We start from the raw sequence: 26,013 nt of genomic DNA, 5'->3' as shown, positions 1-26,013 counted from the left end.
AGGCTTAGAGAAATAAACGAAAGGAATGAACAATCTATTCAATGAAATAATATCAGAAAATTTCCCAAATCTGAAGAATGAAATGGAAAACCAAGTACAAGAGGCTTATAGGACTCCAAATATACAAAATTACAACAGACCCACACCAAGGCACATTATTATGAAAATACCTAACATACAAAATAAAGACAGAATTTTAAAGGCCACAAGAGAAAAGAATCAAATTACATTCAGGGGGAAACTGTTAAGAATATCAGCAGATTTTTCAATCCAGACCCTAAAAGCTAGAAGGGCCTGGAACAACATTTATCAAGCCCTGAAAGAAAATGGATGCCAACCAAGAATCTTAGACCCAGCAAAACTTACTTTCAGATTTGACGATGAAATAAGATCCTTCCATGATAAACAAAAGTTAAAAGAACTTACAAAAAGAAAGCTAACATTACAGAACATTCTCTGCAAAATATCCCATGAGGAAGAGATGAAAAACAATGATGCAAATCAGCAATGGGAGGAACTAGCCTAAAGGAAGAGCCAAATAAAGGAGAAACCAAATCATGTCAAAAAACAAAAATGAGTCAAATGAGTGGGGATACAAATCATATCACACTAATAACCCTGAATGTTAATGGCCTGAACTTATTAATCAAAAAACATAGACTGGCAGATTGGATTAAAAAGAAAAATACAACAATATGTGGCCTGCAAGAGACTCATCTCATAGAAATTGATACCCACAGACTAAAAGTGAAAGGATGGGGAAAAAACATACCATGCACATGGACAGGGCAAAAAAGCTGGAGTATCCATCCTCATTTCAGATAATGTGGACTTAAAGCCAAAACTAGTCAGAAGGGATAAGGAAAGACATTACATACTACTTAAGGAAGCATAAATCGGCAAGACATAACAATCATAAATATCTATGCCCTGAACATTGGCTCATCCATGTACATCAAACAAATCCTTCTCAATTCCAGAAATCAAATAGACCACAACACAATAATACTAGGCGATTTTAACACACCTCTCTCACCACTAGATAGACCTTTCAAACAAAAATTTAACAAAGAAACCATAGATCTCAATAACAGAATCAACAATTTAGACTTAACCGACTTATATACAATATACCATCCAACAAAGAGCGAATACACTTTCTTTTCAGCACCACATGGATCCTTCTCTAAAATAGACCATATTTTATGCCACAAAGCTACTGTTAGCAAATGTAAGAAGATAGAGATACTACCTTGTATTCTATCAGATCATGATGGATTGAAATTAGAAATAAATGACAGAATAAAAAACAGAAACTTCTCCAATACCTGGAGATTAAATAATACACTATTATATGATGGATGGATAACAGAAGACATCAGGAGGGAAATAAAAAAATACTTAGAAGTAAACGAGAACAAAGACACATCATATCAAAATCTCTGGGACACTATGAAAGCAGTACTTAGAGGAAGATTTATTTCATGGAGCGCATTCAACAAAAGAAGTAAAAATCAACAAATAAATGACCTAACACTATAGCTCAAAGCCGGAGAAAAAGAAGAGCAGACCAACACCAAAAGTAGTAGAAGACAGGAAATAGTTAAAATCAGAGCCGAAATCAACGAGATTGAAACAAAAGAAACATTCGGAAAAATTAACAAAATAACTAGTTGGTTCTTTGAAAAAATAAACAAAATTGATAAACCCTTAGCTGCAATAACAAAGAGAAAGAGGGAGAAAAATCAAATTACTAAAATTCGGAATGAAAAGGAAATATCACAACAGACAAGAGATAAATACAAAACATAATTAGAAGCTATTTTGAAAATCTATATTCCAACAAAACAGAAAACCTTGAAGACATCAACAATTTTCTAGAAACATATGAATTACATAAACTGAACCACGAGGACATACACAATTTCAATAGACCAATTTCAAGCAATGAAATAGAAGAGGTCATAAAAAGCCTACCAACAAAGAAAAGTCCGGGACCAGATGGGTTCTCAGCCGAGTTCTACAAAACCTTTAAAGAAAAGCTCACTCCAATACTCCTCAAAGTATTCCATGAAATAGAAGAGGAGGGAACCCTCCCAAACTCATTCTATGAAGCCAATATCACCCTGATACCTAAACCAGACAGAGAGACATTGAGGAAAGAAAATTTCAGACCAATATCCTTAATGAACATCAGCGCAAAAATTCTCAACAAAATTTTAGCAAATCGCATAAAAAATATATTAAAAAGATAGTGCACCACGATCAAGTGGCTTTTATCCCAGGGATGCAAGGTTGGTTCAACATCTGGAAATTAATAAATGTCATTCACCATATCAACAGACTTAAAGTTAAGGATCGCATGATTATTTCAATAGATGCAGAAAAAGCATTCGATGAAATACAGCATCCCTTCGTGCTCAAAACACTAGAAAAAATAGGGTTAGTGGCAACATTCCTTAACATTGTAAGGCCATCTACGCTAAGCCCATGGCCAATATTATTCTTAATGGAGAAAGCCTGAAAGCATTCCCCCTAAAAACTGGAACACAGCAGGGATGCCCTCTTTCACAACTTCTATTCAATATCGTCCTTGAAACTCTAGGCAGAGCAATTAGACAAACCAAAGAAATTAAAGGGATACAAATAGGAAAAGAAGAACTCAAACTATCCCTTTTCACTGATGACATGATTATATATTTAGAGGAACATGGAAATTCCACCAGAAAACTTTTAGAACTCATAAATGAATTCAGTAAAGTAGCAGGTTACAAAGTCAATGCTCATAATCCAATGCATTTTTATATATGTGATGAATCTTCAGAAAAAGAAATTAGGAAAACTACCCCATTCACAATAGCTACTAAAAAAATTAAATACTTGGGAATCAATCAAACAAAAGAGGTGAAAGACCTCTACAATGAGAACTACAGAACACTAAAGAAAGAAATTAGAGAAAACCTTAGAAGATGGAAAGATCTCCCATGTTCTTGTATAGGCAGAATTAATATTGTCAAAATGGCCATGCTACCTAAAGTGCTATACAAATTCAATGCAATTCCAATTAAAATCCCAATGATGTACCTTACAGAAATAGAGCAATCAATTATGAAATTCATCTGGAAGAATTAAAAACCCAGAATAGCTAAAGCAGTCCTTAGCAGAAAGAGCGAAGCAGGGGGTGTTGCAATACCAGATCTTCAACTCTACTACAAAGCAATAGTAACAAAAACAGCACAGTACTGGTACAAAAATAGACAGGTAGATCAATGGTGGTGAATAGAGGACATGGACATAAATCCAAATAAATATAATTTTCTCATACTAGAAAATGGCGCCAAAAATATGCAATGGAGAAAAGATAGCCCCTTCAACAAATGGTGCTGGGAAAACTGGAAATCCATATGCAACAGAATGAAACTAAACCCCTATCTCTAACCCTGCACAAAAGTCAATTCAAAATGGATCAAAGACCTTGAAATCAGACTAGAGACCCTGCATCTTATAGAAGAAAAAATAGGTCCAAATCTTCAACTTGTTGGCTTAGGATCAGACTTCCTTAAGAGGACTCCCATAGCACAAGAAATAAAAGCAAGAATCAACACCTGGGATAGATTCAAACTAAATAGCTTTCTCTCAGCAAAGGAAACTATTAGCAATGCGAAGAGAGAGCCTACAGAGTGGGAGAATATTTTTGCCACTCATACTTCAGATAGAGCACTAATTTCCAGAATATATAAAGAACTCAAAAAACTCTACATGAAGAATACAAGTAACCCAATCAACAAATGGGCTAAGGATATGAACAGACACTTCACAGAAGAAGATCTACAAGCAATCAACAAACATATGAAAAAATACTTACCATCTTTAGTAGTAAGAGAAATGCAAATCAAAACTACACTAAGATTCCATCTCACACCAATTAGAATGGTGATTATCAAGAATACAAGCAACAATAGGTCTTAGAGAGGATGTGGGGAAAAATGTACACTCATACATTGCTGGTGGGGCTGCAAATTAATGCAGCCACTCTGGAAAGCAGTGTGGAGATTCCTTAGAAAACTTGGAATGGACTCACCATTTGACCCAGCTATCCCACTCCTTGGCCTATACCCAAAGGACTTAAAATCAGCATACTACAGAGATACAGCCACATCAATGTTCACAGCTGCTCAATTCACAATAGCCAGACTGTGGAACCAACCTAGATGCCCTTCAATTGATGAATAGATAAAGAAACTGTGATATACTGTGATATATATATATATATATATATATATATATATATATATATACACACACACACACAATGGAATATTACTCAGCCATAAAGAATGATAAAATTATGGCATTTGCAGGCAAATGGATGAAATTGGGGAATATCATGCTAAGTGAGATAAGCCAATCTCAAAAAACCAAAGGACAATGATCTCGCTGATAAGCGGATGATGACACATAATTGGGGGTGGGAGTGTTTAGGATTAGGGTTAGGGTTAGGCTTAGGAAGGGGGGCAAGAATGGAGGAAGGAAGGACTCTATAGAGGGAAAAGAGGGGTGGGAGGTTTGGGGGGAAGGGAAAAAATAACAGAATGAATCAAACAACATTACCCTATGCAAGTTTGTGATTACACAAATTGTATGCCTTGACTCCATGTACAAACAGAGAAACAACATGTTCCCCATTTGTTTACAATAAAAAAAAAGAAAGAAAATTGTGATTTTGTATTGTTTCTTGTGTGGCATGGCTTTTTGCCCAGCCACCCCCATTCTATTGCATGGCACAAATAAAGCTCACTCAAGACAATGTCATGTTTACAAGACAAATTCTCATGTTATGACAAAAGGCAAAGCTGTCATCATCCTTCATTTAAGCAACAGGATTAAGTGCTCACCAGTTTATTTGTACTGCACCCTTCACAAAATGTTTTGAATTAAGTAAAATCCTGTCTCTCTTCTCATCTTTTCACTGACCCTAGTGATGTCTTAGTAATTCTCATTCACATATTTATCCCCATTCCAAAACTCTTTTATTATTCAAGAATGGCTAAATGGCACAGAAGTTCCATGTGAAAATACAAAATCTCCCTATGGTTGGGACATATTTTCATGTTTCCTCACAATTCCCATATGATGCTGATGGAAGTAGACAGGAAAATTCTACAAGAATGTGTTCAATAAGATTATATATACTCGGTAATGGACTTTAGCTTCAGTGTGATTATACATATATGAAATCTAAATAAAAGCAGATAGACAAGCATACTCAGTTCTATGAATGTTGTATTTACGCATGCAAACTGAGTAAAGACTATCAATTTAGTTTTTTGAAAATACATATTAATGGAATACAATGATCAAAGATAAACTGCTTAAAGCTGAAATATGTGGAGAATTTGAAATTAGTTGGAGGAGGAACTTAAATATGATGTAACTTCCTCCTTCACAATTAAGCAATATCTGCTTGTATTTCAAAAAGAAAGAAAAGATAGAACACAGAACACTTTTTTTTAGAGGGGAATCTGTTAACATTTACAAAACAATCCCATAGTAAAAAGTTAGTATCTATAAGATAAAATGCTTTTCTTCATTAGTTAAGATAATTAGCTAGAGTTATCTCCCTAGGGTCAGGTCACAGACAAGTCTTTCAATGTAAGATCATTTAAATCTGACTTGTAGCAATGAAGCAGCTCTAGCTCTGGGAATATGAAAAGAGGAAAAAACTGACTTTTTGAGCATAATAGCTTATTTCATAATCTACAAAAGGAATGACTACCTTTTTTAAAAGTTAAGGAGATGAGAAGGAAAACAAGAAAAGAAAACCAATTAAGAGACAGAAACCAAGTCAAGATACCAGAAAGATATTGAAAAGTAGTGTTGGGAGCTCGAGAGAGAATATAGAGGGAGAGTTCTAGCATAGGGATTGTCATGTTGAGACTCTGCTTCAGAATATAAGTCTCAGAGTCTTTGCCTTGTACTGCTTGAAATCTCTTTCCTTAACCTTGTTCTGACCTACTTGGTCCCATCATGAGAAGAGTGACTGTTCCTACTGACACCGAGATACATGCAGTTTGTTCAGTTCTCAGGAATTTGGGGGATTGGTTCAACGATGTCTGCATTGTTCTGGTTGTAGGCTTATAGTTCATACATGTTTTGTGAAGATATGGAGACATTCATTGGATTTTTAAAGTCTCATGTTACTAACCATTTCACAGATGGGGATCTCAGATGCATTTTTGTGAAAATTTTATACATCTTCATTGTTCAAGACTCGCAAATCGTAGTTAAGGTTTTCCTGTTGATAATTCTGTAACGTTATCTAAATAAATGGAAATTTAAATTCTACTTAAAAAGTTTCAATTGGAAATTTTATAAAACCTGACTGAAAGTTGTAGTTATCAGTCCTTGAACGTTTTTCATGTTTTGTGATGGTATATCATGTCATATTCCTCTTCTATAAATTCTAAGAATTCAATGTTGGATGTCCTTGGGTTGTTAAGGTAAGAGTGTTGGGTTCTGGGAATGTGTAGGCTGGTTCTCTAAGCAGTTTGGTCTCCGTGTAAAACCAGTTTCCTTTTGCCTCAGCGCTGTCCTTTCAACCCTTTTTTGGGGAAACTGAAGGAATTGCTTTGTCTAAATTAGTTTTTTCAATAATGTTCTAGGAATCCATTACCATTGAAGATGTAACTGTAAGATTCACCCAAGAAGAGTGGGCCATACTGGACAAACTTCAGAAAAAGCTGCACAGCTCAGTGATGCTGGAAATCATCAGTCATCTAGTATCAGTTGGTGAGTCCATCAATGTTTTACATGAAATATGTTAGATACACATATTTCTTGAATCAACAAGTATCTGGAATAGCATCACTGTATTAGCAACTCCAAGCTCTGTCCTGATTCTCTCATAGACTTTATAATTACATGAGAAAAGCTGATTTTTTCACTTTTTTTATATTCTTCAGAAAAAAACATTATTTTATTTATTTCATTTTAATTATTTTTTTCATTTTTACAGACTGCATTTTGACCTTGATCTTTTAATTTTAATTACAACACATTTTATACTACACTAGAATATGGTCTGCATGATATTTTTTTGCATTCATTGTTACAAAATCTGCAAAGCCCAGGATGAAAGAGTGAATTGAATGAATGACTTGAAATCCATGAAGAGACCTAATATTTATAAATAATTATTCCTTTATACTCACTGTACTTGAGGAGAGAATACTGAAAACAAGAGAATTCTGAATATTTTTGTGGTGCAGCTGTTGATCCCACTTGAAAGTTAGAGTGGATGGAGACATGGGCTTTCGAAAAGACTGTTGATTTAGCATTTTGATTGTTGTCACAAGCATAAGTGTCCTGCAGTCCTCCCTGCAATGGGAACACATACTGTCTTTTACTCTAGTGCAGTGAGGGAAGTTCAATATTTCATCTACCTCCCAGGTTCTCTTGATTTTTGTTAAGTCGTCTTTATGGACTTGATGATAATGCATATTTCTTGGCAAAAATATTAAAATTCAATTTCTTTACTACAAATAGGGTATCTATTTTGTAAATCTGATATGACTTTGCATCTGAAGGAAGGAGAAATTCTGTGGAGGGTACCAGGAACAGAGTTTCCTCCATGCCAAAGTCCAGGTAAGAAATGGAGAGTTCTGATTCTACAGAGATGGGTTCCCAGTCAATGAGTATGAGCTTGGAAATATTAACTGATGGTGCTTTGATGCCACCTAAAAAGCAGCAGGGGTACTGGGACTAGATTTCTCATGTTTTGACAGTTCTTTTATTTTCCAATCCAAATTTGTCTTCTACATTCATTTTCTCTTTTAGGTGAAGGGTGTTAATGCATTTTTGGATATGTAAATTTCCATGAAGTCTCTTTTCCTGATTTTCTTTGAGATTTTCACTGCCTTTATCTGTCTAAACTTTCATCTGCATTTTGCTTTTGAAAATTATTCTAAAAATCTCTTACAATTTCCACAATTTTTCTCCATACAATTTTTCTTGATTCATGTGCTTGGAAATATTAACTGTGTTCTAAATGAATGGTTTGTCTAAAATACAGAGGGGGATATGGTATGCCCCGGCCCGCAGGACACCAACGGGTACCTGGAGGGGGGTGCTGGGATTGAGAGAGACAAGAGACACGAGAAATGGAGACAAGACAAAAGCCTGATCAAGTCTCATTTATTAGAGGAATAAACACAGTTAATATAAAGTACAGAAACCAATCAGAGTAAAGCGCGCGAAGGCAAGACTAGTCTTGCGTCAGAACTCCAATAAGGAAGTGTAGTTGTCCAATCATGAAGCACCACGCAATCTAGTCTGATGCACTTGTAAACAGGTAATGGCACGCCCTGCCAGCATCCGGCAGGTGCCATCTTGGCTCAGCATGAGGCAAGGCAGGAGGCGTGACCATGAGTCAAAGCGCCTGACCATGAGCCAAGGCGCGTGACCGTGAGCCAAGGCGCGTGACCTTGAGGCAAGGCAGGGCGCGTGACCTGCTGGCTCCGGACAGGTCCCCCTTTTTTATTTTATAGAGCTGGAGTGACAATCCCTCAGGAACTGCGCCTGTCTTAGGTTGTCCGTGCCAGAGCAGCATCCTTACCGGTCATTGGATAATGAGGCTCTAGCCCTCATTTCCTGTCTTAGGTTGGTATGCGCTCCCACGAATCTTACCCATCATTGGCTGACCAGTTCAGTGCACAGGGGTGATGGTCTATTAAGATCTAATATTGATCAAATGTTGCACCATCACAATCCATCATCTCCAGCCGATGGTAATGAACCTGAATAGGTTTTGCCTCTATAGCCTCAATTTGAGCTTTGATGAAAGCCATAATCTTGTTGAATATCAAAGGACCTATAGATATGACTAGCAGCAAGAAAAGGAGGGGACCTAAGAAGGGAAGGAGATAAGGAAGGAGTCCACTGAATCCAGTCCATAGTGGATTATCAGCCAGTACTCGTCGGCGTTTTTCTAGGTCTTCTTGCAGCTGTTTGATCTTGTCCTTAACGATTCCTGACTTGTTGGCATAGAAGCAGCACTTCTCCTGCAAAGCCAAACAAATGCCTCCCTGTTCGGCAGTTAGAAGGTCTAAACCACTTCTATTTTGTAGGACCACTTCTGCCAAGGAATCTACCTGATCTTGAAGATCTTGTATGGTGCTTGAGAGTATCTGTACATCAGAAATAAATTGTCTGGATAATTTAGTATATTGAATAAGAGAGACCCCCAAACCAGCAGTACCTGAGGCCACTGCTGTAGTTATTCCAAGTCCTGCAAGTAGAGGAATGAAAGCGACAGCGCGTTTAGGTCGCCCTGTAATGTAGTCAATTGTTGGTATAGGGACAGGCTCATGTCCTGGAATAATGTCTACATCTGGGAGTAAGGCAGCTAAGACACATAGTCCAGTCCAGTTGATAGGCAGTTGAGTAAAAGCCTTATTACCTCCACAAACAAACACAGTGCCATTAGGGGGTCACAATGGCTGTGAAAGATTGAATGTCTCAGAACAACCACTAAAGGTTATAGTCCCTACATCTAAATCCCAGGTATTATTATAGCCAGGTGAAAAAAAGCAAGTAGTATTGGAGTACATGAATGGCTGTACTAGAAATGGTGGAGTCAGTAAGCAATTTCTACCAACAAAACTGGACCAAGACGCATCAAGATTGGTCATAGTCTTATAACTTATCACTGTGAGGTTGGTAGCAGAGTTATTTCTATAATCAGTTGGGATAGTTAGTGGAACAGGATATCCTTGCTGAAGGCAAAGCCAACAATCTACAGTCAAGGGAGAGTTAGACTGATTAAGCAAGGCATGAGTGGCCTCAAGGATATCATATGTGGCAGGGTCTATCTCAGAAGGTCTGCGGTTGGGTAATGCTAGTGGGTGATATAACAGACTGGGATGCAGTTCCTCATACATCCATTGAATTTTTTCATGGACTTGCTTGGCTCTATTAGAATCTTGGGGGCCTCCTCCATCAGACACATGTAGGGGTGCCATAGTAGACCAGCAAACTGTTTTCCCCACTAGGTCTGCAGGACATGAGGCAACACTTAATTTTCCAGGGTTATTAGACCAATCCCCTCAAGTTGATCCTGGATGGGACTTTATTAATGTAGTAGTAAAATAGGTTTTGTTCCCTGAAGAACAGGTCTGAGCTGAGGAATAACAAGAGCTATGGAAGGAAGTGTGAAAGGTCGTGCACGAACAAGGTGCATATTTGTCATTAACTGAGGGAATAATCTGTGGTTTTTCGATACAGTACCACAGTGTATGTGTTGTCCAAAATGCGATGTGACTGCCACAATCTATCTCTATGCATTGTTTCGGGAGATTACCGATGTATGACGGCTTGTAACTTGCCTCATCAGTACTCATTATAAATCCTCCCTCACAATTACATGGTTTGTTTTTGAGCTCCAGTAAATACTCACGAGCCTTAGCAGGGTCCTCAAACCCTGCATGGCTGTAGGAGAGCAGTGAACAGGCAGCCATCACCCAGAGAAGCAATGTTTTGTTCATTCCTGTGGAAGGAAAAGAAAGAACTCTCAGGGATGATTTTTATCCCTGGAGGAGGTAACTTCATTAACTTGGTTTACAAAGTGCTCTGGCAACCATCTGGCTGCATCAGCTTTTTGAGAGAAGATGCAGACTGAACCTTGACCCCAGATTAAGACTGGGTCTGGACCATGCCATGAACCATCCAATGGATCTTTCCATTTTACCATGGCAAAATGCTTTTGAGATTCTGGGTGCCAGAAACGATCAGCGGCAGATTTCTCATGATCATCCATTTTTAAAATATTGAGAATGAGTAAAGCATGATTGAGTATATTACGGGGAGAACCCTTGATTGGGTACCATTCCCCCTTTTTTATTTTATCAATAGTAGTTTTAAGAGAGACATGTGCTCTCTCAACCATTCCTTGGCCTTGAGGATTATAAGGAATTCCGGTGACATGTTGAATTTGTAATTTTTCACAAAATGTTTGGAGGGTTTTTGCTGTATATCCAGGGCCATTATCTGTTTTAATTTGTTTAGGTATGCCCAAGACTGAGAAACAATGTAATAGATGGGCAATTACATGTTTTGTTGCTTCTCCAGCCTGAAGTGTAGCCAATATAAATTCACTAAATGTATCTATGCAAACATGAATATATTTTAGATTACCAAACTCTAAAAAATGGGTAATGCCCATTTGCCACACCATGTTAGTAACAAGGCCTTTAGGATTAACTCCCAGATGTGGAACCAGTAGATGAGTAGCACACATGGTACAGCCTTTTACTATTTGCCTTGCTTGTTCCCTAGTGATTTTATAGAGTAACCTAAGAGAGCAGGCATTTAAATGGTGTAGGTTATGAGTGTCTTGAGCTTGCTTAATATTATCTGAAAAAGCTACTGCAACCATTTTGGTGGCTGTGTCAGCAATTCTGTTGCCCTTAACTAATGGCCCCGGAAGGCCAGAGTGAGCTCTGATGTTTCCAATAAACAAAGGCTCCCCTCTATTATGGATGAGTGTCTGACATTGAAGGAACAGTGATGCTGTTTTCAAACATGTTTGATCTGAGAGGCAGTTTCAAGGAGTGGCACCAAGTGCGCTAAGTAGGCACTGTCTGTGTAGATATTAAGGGGTTGATTGGGAAAGGCAGATAAAACTGCAATAAGAGCCTGTAATTCAACAAGTTGGGCAGATGTACATTTTGTCTGGAAAGTGACAGTTCTATCAAGGAAGGGGTAAGCAGCTGTTCCTGTGGATGATTCATCAGTAAAGACAACAAGAGCCTTGTGTAAGGGCTCCCTTCTAATAATACGAGGGAACACAAAAGGATGCAAAAGGATGTAGTTTGCAAAACTGAACCAATTTATTTGGTGGATAATGATTATCTATATCACCTGTGAATGAGGCACAAGCTATAGGCCAGGTGTCAGTATTTTGTAACAGCCAATTGACCTGAGATCGGGTGTAGGATTGAATAATCTTATGTGGCTCTATTCCAAAATATTTTCTAGAATCTTCTCTCCCCATGATAATCAGATCAGCTACTGCATTATAATAAGGCAATAGCACTTTTTTGGGTGAGGAAGAAAGATGAATCCACATAATAGGATTATCTTGCCAGAAAAGACCCATTGGAGTGATGCAAGTATTAAATATAATGAGCGTTAAGGGACGAGAATAATCAATATTGGTAACAAATTGATCTGCAATAGCATCCTCCACCTTTTTAAGAGCAGCTAATGCATCAGGAGATATAGTCCTGAACGATTGTGGATTAGGGTCTCCTTTTAATATCTCAAACAATGGTTTTAACTCCCCTGTGGTTAATTTAAGATATGGTGGAAGCCAATTTATATCACCTAGAAGCTTCTGGAAGTCATTAAGTGTACTTAAATGATCTCTCCTGATTGTTGCCTTTTGATTAATAATCCTAGGCCCATTGAGCAGGAAACCTAGGTAAGTATAAGGGTCTTGTAGCTGAACTTTTTCTGGAGCAATTTGTAGTCCTACTGCAGTCAGCTGCTGTTTAAGTTGTGTGAGACATAGTAATACCTGTTCTCCTGATTGTCCTGCTATGAGTATATCATCCATATAATGAATAATATACATTTGTTTCCAAGAATCTCTAATAGGCTGTAAGGCACGAGCAACAAATTTTTGGCATAAGGTTGAACTATTAGCCATTCCTTGTGGCAATACCTTCCACTGATATCTTTTCATAGGTTCTCTAAAATTTATTGATGGTAGACTGAAAGCAAATCTTTTTTGATCATCTACATGTAGAGGGATAGTAAAAAAACAGTCTTTGAGGTCAATAATTACCTTAAAATATCCTTGAGGGATGGCTACAGGAGATGGCAGCCGTGGTTGCAGGGCTCCCATGAGCACCATAGTGACATTGACAGCCCTTAAGTCCTGTCGTAATCTCCATTTACCAGATTTTTTCTTAATTACAAATATAGGAGTATTCCAAGGAGAATTATTCTCTATGATATGTCCGGCTGTTAGCTGTTCCTGCACTAACATTCGAGCAGCTTCAAGTTTTTCAGAAGTTAGTGTCCATTGATCAACCCAAACTGGTTCATCTGATTTCCAAGTTATTGGATCTGCACACAGTTGGGGTGCAGGCATGTCAATGGCCGAAATCAAAAATTTCCCAAGCCTTTTCTGTCAATCTGTCCTACATTGGGAAAGGGATGTAAAATACCATTTTCAGCCTTTCCTAGCCCTTTTCCTGGTGTATATCCCTGAGATAGCATTTGGGCAGCAACCGTTTCATTGGGGCTGCACATGATTACTTTCATCTGAGATAATAGGTCTCTTCCCCACAAATTAACAGGCAAATGAGGATGATATAAGGCTTAATGAGACCTGTGTTGTTTTCTTTGTCTCTCCAAGTGAGGTATTTAGAACTCTGCTTTGGATTTGTACTTTGACCAATACCCCTAAGATTAGTCATAGTTTCTGTGGTAGGCCAAGAAGAAGGCCAATCCTCTTGTTTAATTATGGTCACATCTGCTCCTGTAGCTATTAGACCTGTAAAGGACTTGCCATCTAGCCATAAGGTCAAAGAAAGTTTTTGATCAGTTATGTGTTGTACCTAATATACATTAGAGGATCCAAAACTTCCATTTCCTCTCCTAGGATTTTGAACTGGGTGTTTGGTTGGAACTAATGGTAACAGTATCAGCTGTACTATTCTTTCTCCCTGAGTAACAGTAATAATGTTGTTATCTGTTTTAGCCATGATCTTAATTTCTCCCAAGAAATCTTGATCTACAACTCCTGGGAGTACTTGTAAACCTTTCATGGTAGAACTACTTCTTCCTAAAATTAAGCCAAAATAACCTGAGGGCAATGGGCCAAAAATTCCAGTATTCAAGGCTTGAGGGCCCATGTCAGGAGTTAATACGACATGGGAGGTGGAACTGAGGTCCAATCCTGTGCTCCCTGGGGTTGCTCTACTGAGGTCTGAAATGGATTGTTGTTGCTGCTGTTGGCTGGAATGAAATTGATTGCCCCATATGCTTGTTTCGGGGCCTGGGGCTGTCCCCTCCTCCCGTTTCCCTGATGTGGCGGAAGGGGATTTCCCTGATTGTCTCTTGGACTTGCATTCATTAGCCCAATGTTTTCCTCTCTTGCACCTAGGGCAGAGACCAGGTATTTTGGCCTCAAGAGTTTTTTGTAAATCTGATCTGCAGTCTTTGGCAAAGTGTCCACCCTTGCCACATTTAAAACAGGCCCTTTTGTTTTGTCTTTATTATTAAAAAAGTCCCTCACTGTCTGTCCACTAAAAGCAGCTGCCATTGCTAAGCCCTGCTGATAAGAAGGTCCTATATCTGAGCACAGATGAATATATCCTGTTAAATCTGTCTTCTTTCTGTATGGTCTTATAGCGGCTTGGCATGCAGGATTGGCATTTTCATAAGCAAGTTGCTTGACATAGTTAAGACCTGCATCAGAACTGTCAGCCATTGTTATAAGTCTGTGAACAAAGTCAGCAAAGGGCTCATCAGGGCCTTGTTTGACTCCTGTAAGAGACATGCTGATGTCTCCCTTAACAGGCAATTTTCTCCAGGCCTTAGTGGCTGCCGCCTGTATCTGAGCATACACTCCAGGGTCATACTGCATCTGATTGTCTGTGGTTTCATAATCACCTACTCCAGTGAGCATATCAAAAGTCCACCCATTTCCTGCTTGTTGATTTCTTTTAGCTGTCTCTTTGCAATTTTCAAACTATTCAGACTTCCAAAGCAAGAAGTCACCTCCAGTCAGGGTGGCTCTAACTAAAGTATTCCAATCCTGTGGTATTAACCAATTTTCTGCTATGGAGTCTAAAATAGCAAGGGTGTATGGTGCTGTAGCTCCACACTGAGAAACAGCAGTTTTTAATTCTTTTATAATAGTAAAATCAAAGCCAGTGTGGTGCCTCCAGGGTTGTCCCTGGTTATCCCTTGTCTCAGTAATAGGGAAAGCACTTAGTGGAGGGGGTTTTAAATCCCTGTTGATTAAGGGAACTCCTCCCCTTGGACACTGTTGTCCAGATAGAATTTGAGGGTGAATATCCCTTTTAAATCCATCAGGACTAGGCACTGCCTCATTGCCTGTCTTTAATTTTTGTAACCTGGTAATCAGAGCTTGGTATTGTTCCTCTAGATTTATTTGTTCCTCCAAATGTTTAATTTTTTCTTTAAGGTCTTCCTTTGGATCTATCACCGCCATTGCCATAGGAGCAGAGTGTGTGCGATAGGGAGGTGGATATGAGAAAATGGACTGTCCTTATTTAAGCGGGCAGTCAGGAATAGGATATTTTAAGGCTTCCTCATTTATGAGGTCCAAATCAACTTCCTCATCATCTATTTTATTCTCATTTGAAGGGTCTTTAAAACGAGTCAATGAAGGATAAATTTTAGGTGGATCTTCGTTCTGATGTTGAGGTTCCTTTTAACATCTGTGCTGTCTGCATCTGGAAAAGGACTTGTAACTTCCTCATCTTCACTCTCAAGGGAAATAAGATCTACCTCTCCCTTTTCCTCAGAGGGCTCTCCCTGAAGATCCTGTTTTGATGCTGCTTTTAAAATGTCCTCTGTCTGAGTAACTGCTGCTGCTATATCAGAATTATTTGTTGTATGTTCTAAAAGTTCCTTTGTGAGACTCCAGTAAGCAAAAGCTGTAATAGGAACTTTATCTGGGCCAAACGTTCTGTGAAAATCTCCCAAAGCATCTCCCATCCTATTCCAACTTCTTATATTAATGCTTCCTTCTTGTGAGAACCACGGACAGGTGTCCTTAATAAGGTCAGAAAACTTAAAAAGATCATTACTCTTAACCTTTACTCCCCGTGTCTTTAAAGCTTCTTTTAATTGCTTAACAAAAACTTTATGCTTACTTAATTCTTGTCCCATAGTTAGGCGCTACTGTACCTTTAAGAACGGCGTGGCAGGCTCCCGGCGAACTTTGTCGAACTGACTTTCACTTTTCTTTCCTTCGGCCGAACACTTACACGCCTCTTCCCTCACGAATTCCCGCGTATCCGAAGCCACACCATTGGGCGCCACTTGCCCCGGCCCGCAGGACACCAACGGGTACCTGGAGGGGGGTGCTGGGATTGAGAGAGACAAGAGACACGAGAAATGGAGACAAGACAAAAGCCTGATCAAGTCTCATTTATTAGAGGAATAAACACAGTTAATATAAAGTACAGAAACCAATCAGAGTAAAACGCGCGAAGGCAAAACTAGTCTCGCGCCAGAACTCCAATAAGGAAGTGTAGTTGTCCAATCATGAAGCACCACGCAATCTAGTCTGATGCACTTGTAAACAGGTAATGGCATGCCCTGCCAGCATCCGGCAGGTGCCATCTTGGCTCAGCATGAGGCGAGGCAGGAGGCGTGACCATGAGTCAAAGCGCCTGACCATGAGCCAAGGTGTGTGACCGTGAGCCAAGGCACATGACCTGCCGGCTCCGGACAATGGTACATAATTCATTTTGTATTATAACCAAAATTTGTGTGCTCCTAGGTTTATTTTTTCTTTGAAGAGAAAAGATAGTAATATATTTTGTATTTAAATTTCCATAGAGTCTCTTGTCCTGATTTTCTCCTTTGAAGATTTTCCCTATCTTTATATGTTCAATCTTTCATTGTCTTTTTACTTTTTAAAATATTTCTATCCTGAAAATATATTACAGTTACCAGTGTTCTATATTACTAGTATCTACAATTTTTGTCAAATTGATACATCTATTCCATGAAAGTGCTAATTATCAAACAGCATTGTCCTGATTGTGGTTGTTTCATCTTTGTCTTTCTCTCCCAATTGCATGCTCTGACCTGATTTTTTCCCAACTATTATAGGTAGGGAAAATATACACCAAAAATGTAAAAGTGTGTATAACCCACTTACTGGCAGGAAGGACATGCTTATCATCATATCAATGGTAAGTTTCATGGATATGAACAGTGATCATACAAATTAAAGACTTGGCATTGGAATAAATTTGTAATGTAGCAAAATTTTCTGACTGCAATTAAGTTTAAATCAAACAATTTCTGAATTAAAATGGTAGATAATTTGAATTCTTGAGAAATGAACAAGGATTCTAAAGGGGATTATGAGATCCTCTAAAAAATTGACACTTCCATAAGCTTAACCCATATGTCTTGTCTTTGAAATATATTGAAATCCTTAAAATTAATCTGAATTCCTTTCGTTAGGATGTTAACTAAATGGAAAATACTTGGCTCACCTCAGAAATGTATATGAAATTAAAGATGGAAAGATTTTCATATTTGTATTATGATAGATTTAAATAAGATTCATATGTATAGTAATTAATGCATGAGTTTATCTGGATATGTTCTTAAGAAATGTTTATCTTCTTCACAAAATAGAAATCTCATATCCAAGAAGATTCTTTTGAATGGAATAATTTAGGAGATGATTTAAACTACAACTCTGTTTGGAGTCAACATTTATTTAGTCACCCAGCAATGGAGCACTGGGTTAAGAAACATTGTGAACGATCCCTTGGTGACAATTTGTACCTTAGTGGAAACAAGGAAATTTGCAGCAAAATATCAGATGCATTTCATGCATATTTGAAAGGACATATGAATTGTATAAAGCCTAGAAAATGCAAGAAGAGTAACCTTGGGAAAGCCTTTGGTGAGCCAACCTACCTTGAAATACATGAGAATATCCACACTGAAGAGAAGCCATACCTATGTGATTTTTGTGGGAAAGTCTTCACTGATTTATCTAACCTTAGATTTCATCAGAGAACACACACTGGAGAGAAACTATACAATTGCCATCTGTGTGGGAGATCCTTCAGTAAATCAGTTTGCCTAAGAAGTCATCAGAAAACTCACTCTGAAGAGAAGCCATATCAATGCCACCTGTGTGGGAAATTCTTCAGTCAATCACGCTACCTTAGACTACATAAGAGAATCCACACTGGTGAGAAACCACATGAATGCCACGAATGTGGGAAAACCTTCAGTCGATCATCTGGCCTTACACAACATAAAAGAACACATACTGGAGAAAAACCATTCAAATGTTTTCTGTGTGGGAAAGCCTTCAGTAGGTGCTCTGGCCTGAGGCAGCATGAAAGAACACATACTGGAGAGAAACCATACAAATGTCATCTGTGTAGGAAAGCCTTCCGTCGGTACTCTGGCATGAAACAGCATGAGAGAACACATACTGGAGAGAAGCCATATGAATGCCATCTTTGTGGGAAAGCCTTCAGTCGATCATCTGGCCTTAGACTTCATGAGAAAACACACACTGGAGCAAAATAATATGCCTGCCACCTGTGTGACACAGTCCTCAACCATCACTCTACTATTAAGAAATGGAAGATGACTCACTTTGGATAGAAACCATTGGATTATCATCTATGTGGGAAAGCCTATTTTAATACCCTAACCTTAGAAAACACAATCCAATGCTCAGTGAAGAGAAACCACATCAATGGCACCATTCAATCATATAATGTTAGACTGCATGAGAGAACTGATAGGAGGTAAACTATAGGAACATCATCTGTTTGAGATAACCTCCTAATATCTGCATTTATAAACCCATGGTGGAGAAAAACTTCTATGATTGTAGCACAGTCTACACTGATATTAAAAAATATAATACATGTAAAAAATGTGAAGTAGCCTTTTACCATATTTGTAAAATTTAAAACTGAGGGCCACAATTGAAGAAGAAACTTTAATTGGTATAAAATATTTTTTAAAATAATATTTGCTTCTCTACAGAAAAAAATCTCATGGAAATTAAGTCATATGAATAAAGCCTGTGTGGAAATGCCTTAATTGGTGATCTTTTATAGATGGAATAAGATTATTTCCCTGTCACAAAAAGAATGTACTATTATACAATTTCAGCTCTCAGCTTTAAACACACCTGAGTATTTTACAGGAAATGACATTGAGTATCCCCAAGGCCTAGGGGGAAAAAACTATCTTACCTTTCTGTTTTTCAGAATGTTCCCTGTATTCCTCATGAACTTCTTGAACCTTATTCATATTTGTTTTTTCAAGTTCACTGGTAGCACCCTTGAGAAGGAGTCAATAAAATTTGCATTTTCAGGGATTCCTTTTTTAATTTTAATGTTCTCTCATAACTCCATTTAACCTGTTATTACAAAATGTGGAATATGTATGGTCAAATATAAAGTTATAATTGCACTATCGTTACTCGGATCAATAATAATTACATATATGAAAACAATTAAAATTGAGAGACTCAATGAAACAAAGAGGTAGGTTTACAATTTGTTACAAAATATTAATGGCATTTCCCCCATGTTCTTTGAACAAGAAAGCCAATTTTAATTTTGTGCTAAAATCTGTGAAGTATGTGGAAAATCTCAATGGTGTCAACATATGGAAATATAGGTAGTAGTTTTTTGTTCACTTTACTGTGCATATTACCAACCTCATGGCAAAGTGGATCAAAAAATTATGGATGGTAGTACTTGTTCCACCTGATTTTCATTTTCAATATCTTCTTCATCTTTACATGTAAATTATTCAATTCTTGTTTGAATGTTGAATTTATGGTGTGTGTTGTTGGAGCGAGAAAGGAATATTGATCTTTTCTTCTTTTCTAATTATATATCACACATTGAAAGAAGCTTAGCTGCAAACCAAATAAACTTCATTAATTTACAGGATTTATAGGTAAGAAGTACAAGTGAGGGCAGGTTGGATCCTGTGGAAGCCTCTCACAGGACCTCATGCAGCTGTTGACTGGCTCATAATCTCTCTGGAGGCTCATGAACCTCTTTCTGTTTCACAGTCTTTGAGGAGGGTGCAGTTCCTTGGGGCTGTTGATGTGTGTACTGAGTTTTGACACCCTGACTGCTGTTTCCTCTTACATGTCTGTTTATATTCTTTGTGAGATTGCAGATTTGTGGTGTGTTTGTGTATTTTTTTCTGTGAGTTGCAGGGATTGATTCTTTTTGCTGGCTAGACAAGTGCTATATCACTGCACTGTACCCCAGGACAAGAGGTTGCTTCTTCTGTACTTAGAGGATACCTGTTCTGGGTTTGATTCTCTGTCCACAATCCTCCTTTTACAAGTAATAGATTCTTGTTAAAACACTTAACTTGTCAGGCACTCTCAGGGAACTTCTCTATGATTAGCTGACAGTGGTTGGTAATTGTATGAGCAAATTCCCTTCATCATTGCCAGTTTTGTTGCTGTGAACAAAATACATGAGAAGAACAACTTAGAGAAGAAGAATTTTATTTTGTACTCAGATTCAGAGGTTCAATCCTTGGCCACCTGCCTCCACTGCTTTAGGTCTGAGGTGAGGCAGAACATCATGACTCAAGAGCATGACGGAAGATAGGTACTCAGCTAAAGGTGACCAGAAAGCAGAGAGAGTGAGGAGCCAGGAATAAGACACCTATACCCCAAGGGCATTATGAGACTATTTCCTCAAGCGATGGCCCAACATCCAACAATTTCCATTCAGCAGCACATTTTAATTATTAGTAAATCAATCCACTGTTCAGGTGGATTGATTTACTAATCTGATCATATTATCCAAAATTTGGGGGCATTCTTACATTTTATATCATGAGCTTTGGGGGGGACCTCATTTCTAAGCAGTAATAGGAGACCCCTTGGAACTCAGGCCCTGAGTATTGCTGCCCTTCTCTCCTTCAGTCTACAGAAACTATTCCTGTATCACTGATTCACAGTAATTAGTTTTGTGCCCAGTGTGAATGTGATGCTTCTGCTACTACAGCTTAAAGATTTCATGTAAGTTTTAGGTAAAAGATAAACTATACAGATGTCAGATTATTTATTATGCATGTGGATATATTTTCTTTCCAACTACTTCAAAACAGCTTGCATCAAAAGCCATATCTTGGGTGAGCCTCATGTGAACAGCAGTGGTGACATGATGCAGCCTCAGGTTGGAACTTCGATCAGGGTCCATGTTGGTGGAAGTTGGAGGAGGAACATCTGTGTTCAATGTCATAAGACTGGTTAGTAGTGTGGGAAATAGAAGGTGGACCCTTGGCCCCCATCCTTACCCACAGAAGGTGGTTTCTATTTAAATTCCCTATTTCTTTTTCATCATTCTAACAATGTCATATTGAGAGTGAAGGAAACCCCAGTGACTGGAAGTACAGGTGAGGAAGGAGCACAACCAGTGAGAAGGTAGAAGATCCAACGTCAGGGGACCCACAGCAGATATGACAAACAGGCCCAGGTTCTCCATGTGGGGCAGCTATGGGCATGTCCATGGTACAGTCCACTGCTATAGGGAAAAGAATCACCAACAGATTACAGGTTGCTGTGTCTCCAGCACATCCCTGCACAGGCTCCTCCAAAAAATAAAACAAAATTAGAACATATAGGTACTGAGTTCACAGTCAATATTTAATATTGACTTGTTCCTAAAACATCACATATTCCTACATTTCAGTGAACATTTCAATGCTATCGTCAAGGAAAAACAAGTTTTTAGAGGAAGGAAGTAACTTGATGATTCACAGAAGACTTAATGTGGTCTACGACACAAAGGTTGTGGTCAAGTGTGTGAACATCTTCATCTTGTGAAATCAAAGGCTCAGCTGCCCACAACACTGATTTAAGGTTTCTGTTGTTCTTTAAACACTTCCTGTCTTCTGCTGTCAGGGCAGGTACTGAGGACCAGGGACCATGGAGAGTAGCTGTCCAAAATGATAAGGCTATAAAAAACCTCAACACCAGATCTGCAAACTTTCCCATGGCCATTGTTTTTTGTACACCACCCTGTCATGCACACAGCAGGTCAGTCCACCTCGCCCATCCCACACCTTGTAACACCTCTGGCTTTGAGGCACTGCACCTGTGGGGTGGGTACAGAGTTCAGGACTCCAGAGAGAAGATTTAGTAGCAGAAACTTGTCCTACACCTACTCTGCATGCTCCTTACATGTCCCTTCTCAACTCCTGCTTTTCCACCCTTTCCTTCCTTTCCTGGGTGTGTTTTAGTCACTAAATATTACTCACTCTGAGGTGTGAGATTAACTCTCATAAGGTAGAGAGTTCACAGCACATGTAGCTGCACACATTACACTCTAAACCATGTGGGAGAAAACAGCAAATATACAGTAAAGGTTGTTTTGATGTGACAATGTATATTAGTTTTCAAGTGATGCTTGGCCAGACATCATTTCTCTATGTGTCTGCTTTTACTAAGAAGCAGAATTAAAGTGATCTTTCAGGAAAGATATTGGTAAGAGTCACTGAAACCCCACGTGGTTTGGTTGAGGAAGCATGGTTGGTGAGGGCCTGAGTGTGCTGTGTCTGCATCCCCTAGATCAGTGCTACAAGAATTAGGTTCTAGAGGAATGAACATCAGCACACACATTAACCTTATCAAAAATGTAATCTTTGTGTAATCATACATTTACATAGGGTAATGGTGTTTGATTCATTCTGTTATTTTTTTCCTCCCCCTCCACCCCTCCCACCCCTCTTTTCCCTCTGTACAGTCCCTCCTTCCTCCATTCTTGCACCCCTCCCACCGAGTATTATGTGTCATCAGAGAAACAACATGTATCCCATTTGTTTACAATAAAAAAATTTAAAAATTTTTAAAAAGGTTATAATGAAACCATCAAAAACAAATGTAATCTTTGTTTGATTTTCAGAGACATTGATTTCTAGATTTGAGCCTCTCTTGCTTCTCAAAGAGACAGCAAGCTCATTGGCATCCCAGAAACCAAGTTCAGCTCCGTGGTTCTGCTTCCTGGTTTTCCATTGTGATCCCCTGCCTTATTTTAAGAAACATCATCACCCCAGATGCTGTATCTGAATAAGAATTCTAATATCAGTGCTACCCAGGAGGAGCAGCAAGCATTTGCTTAGTCTTTCTTACAGAGATTTTCTTGCTCCTAGTCAGAGATGTTCCCAAATGGTTACACTTGTATGTCAAAGACTTGTGGCCTTTGCCCATCAACTGCAATGATTTCCAATATTTGCTGATATGTAGAAACATTGGCCTGTTTTTTAAGATTCAAATACTCAGGCCTAAAACAAAATCAAACAAATGAACAGAACACTTAAAAACCAAAATGCTGAACTTTTTTATCTTCAATACTAGTATTTGACCTTTATTGAGTCAAATATGAAAATATTGTGATCATATTTTAGTGCACAACTAGAATGAACTTGATTGTCATGGTCACTATTTTGAGCTACAATTTTGTTTCCAATGTGTTGGAAAGAGAATCCATACACAGAAAATAAATGTGAACAGAAATGATTTTGAAAGGGATTTGTATAGATAAGTTATCAAAATTCAAGTACAATATCCCTTATTAGGGAGAACTTTATTAACATTAAAATAAATATCAAGTACATGCTTACAATGACTTTAAATAACCAAATATGCAAGGCTAAGAAAACTGTCCACCTTGATTTCCACTGATACACTGCAGAATCAAAAATATGCTCTTAAGGGTACTGTTGGACAATCAGAGATCACAGAGATTATCCAGTGTTTCCATGAATTCAGTGATTTGGACAACAAATGTTAATTGTAGCATTTCCCTTCCAATGTAGTTTCATACATACCTCTGCGTATCCACTCAAGTTTACATGAAATTTATGTAAAACCCTTTACAAGCTGGTTAACTTTCAATATGAAAGCCCATGCATGTGTGTAATTGCCAGAGTCAGTGTCTGTGTGTCTCCTCACAGCGCTCTGTGGTCCCAGCAGTTGAACACACACTCCATACCTGGTGAAGTTCCTGGACAGCAGCTATTGCCTGCTCCCTGGGTGTTTGCCTCCTCATCCCAACAGCCCCCTCCAAATCACCTGAGACTGAGGTCAGTCTTCCTTTCCATTGTGGGTCTCACTCCCATGCGCTGTTAGAGAGGAGGATTTCTGAAGGTTTTCCCAGAGAACACTCACTGGTACATGACCCTCAGCTTCTCCAGGACGGAAAGGATCTTTGTAGGATGGTTTGTCTTCTCAGGGGATGAAATGAGGGAGCTTTCATAAATTGAAAGCTCCATAGTCATTGTCCAATCATCTGAAGACCATTCTGAGAAGATCTGCTGAAATATAAGTGGTGCTGGGGAAGGGACAAAAATCAGGACAGGTTTATTGCCTAGAGGTTTCAACCAGTGCTGAAACTCTTGTCCACTATTTTTCTAGTCAGTTGGGTGATTCATTTAGCCCATGTCCACTAGCACTTGGCAGAGCCTGGAGAATATGGAGAAACACCAAATGAGGTCTTTGAGTGTTCCCTGGGCAGTCTGTAAGGCACCAAGTCTAGCTTGCTTTTGAGGGTTCTGGCATGCTCCCTGGGGACCCTGGAATGTCTCTTGCCTGCTTCCTAGAAGTGGGTTTGGGTTCCTGGCCCTCTACATGCTACAGGCTACAGACAGGGCTTTGTTTTATTTTTTTAAAAATTTCACATCAGGATACATGACTCGTGCCTGAGGGTTGAGCATCTTGTATATGCCTAATTTTAGGAGGCACCTGAGGAACTTAACTTAAAAGGATGCACCTCTGGCTTTAGGTCTGTCATTTTCACTCCAAGTGCAGAGTTATGACCACAGCACTTTTGTAGAGATTGGCTGTTGTTGGTGCAGCCATGTTCTGCCATTTTTTGGGCCCAGGAGGTGAGTAGAAGAGAAGTTCATGTCTTTGGAAGGGAAGGACTGCTGGGAAATGGGTCTCACATCTAAGTTCTTGACTCCTGGCTGACTTGAGGGAATAGGGCCCAGGACAGACCTCTTCCTGACTGCTGGATGGACAATAGGCTGCTCAAAGACAAGGAAAACACCTAAAATATTCACTAGAACTTGCTCTATGCCCAAAGAAAACAAAAATTGACTAAATGAGACATGGCACATAGAACATGAACATTAACCATAAGATAATTTCATGTAGTTACTTTAAATATGAAGAAGTGCTCAACCTCAGCACCCAGTTATGACTGGGAAAAACCAACTTGATACAGGTCCTGCAATATTTGAAAATAAAACCAGCTGCTCCCAGCTGTGTTTTCAAAGGGCCCACACTCCCTGCATTTTATCTGTGGGTCTAAAAAGAAAGTATTTAATCAGAACCACAGGGAGCACTTAAGTGTCAAGATAGAATAGATTTACAATTCTTAGCTCAGTATTACGTTTAGGGAAAAGAAACAGAATTGGGACCCATTAGTTACTAGGATATTCAAGATCATAGAGCAGTTTGAAGCAAATTTTAGTTAGGGACACTCGAGGGAAGAACTGGAGGTTCTGAGGAAGACAATAATTAGTCATATTTCAACAGAAGGACACTCCCTTGTTAGTATGATACTATTATTGTGTGAGATGGATTCTCTCTAATCTGAATGAACCAGTCTGTGTGGTGAGGAGATCCAGAGCCAGAACATTGTAGGATGGAACAGGCAGTTGAGTCACAGAGACAGAAGTATCTATGACACTAGTCTGTGATCCATGTCTAACTGGGGCTCCCCACAAACTGGTGCCTCCAGATACCCTGCAGCATCCTCCTCTGCTGGGGGGCCTTCTGCCCACTGCCCTCCTCTGCTGCTGTTTCACATTTTGGGATGAAATCATTCTGTGGGGCTCAGGCTGTGGGCAATCATCTGCCCACTATCGCATCTCCCTGAGTAAGTGCCATCTTCCTCAGTTGCTGAGTTTGGGATTTTCTGATTCACAAGGAAAGAAAAAAGCATATTTCATATTCACAGAGAAAGCAACATCATTCATGCCCTTTCTCCTGGGGATGCTGAGGAGACTTCATGACCAGTGTTAAATCTGCTTCCCACAATGTGAGGTCCCTATCCCAGATGTTTCTCCATTCCCTGGTGTGATTATTTTGTTCAAGCTTTGGTCCCTGCCATAACCAGACACATCTTCTAAGAATGGTAATTTTAGATCTGCACCTTAAATGACTGATTTTAGAAAATGTGTTCATTTCTAATACAACACAGAGCTTGGGGA

At 38.9% G+C, this 26,013-nt stretch overlaps 1 long non-coding RNA gene and 1 pseudogene across 2 annotated transcripts in view; one reads left to right on the top strand and one right to left on the bottom strand.

The window, feature by feature from the left end:
• Positions 1 to 19,068, bottom strand: part of LOC306662145 (golgin subfamily A member 2-like) — an 85,776-nt pseudogene extending 66,708 nt beyond the window's left edge. Inside the window, exons 1-2 of the transcript in view lie at positions 19,011 to 19,068; positions 15,941 to 16,124 (exon numbers count right to left, since the gene is read on the bottom strand). The product of the transcript in view is annotated as a golgin subfamily A member 2-like (transcript). The remainder of the gene's footprint in view (positions 1 to 15,940; positions 16,125 to 19,010) is intronic.
• The window catches only part of LOC306660663, a 781,776-nt gene that overhangs the window by 365,973 nt on the left and 389,790 nt on the right, over positions 1 to 26,013 (top strand). The window lies entirely within an intron of this gene.

The sequence above is a fragment of the Sciurus vulgaris genome (genome assembly GCF_902686455.1).
Source record: "Sciurus vulgaris genome assembly, chromosome: 5".
Lineage (NCBI taxonomy): Eukaryota > Metazoa > Chordata > Mammalia > Rodentia > Sciuridae > Sciurus > Sciurus vulgaris.
This window is presented reverse-complemented; position numbering and strand designations above follow the sequence as displayed.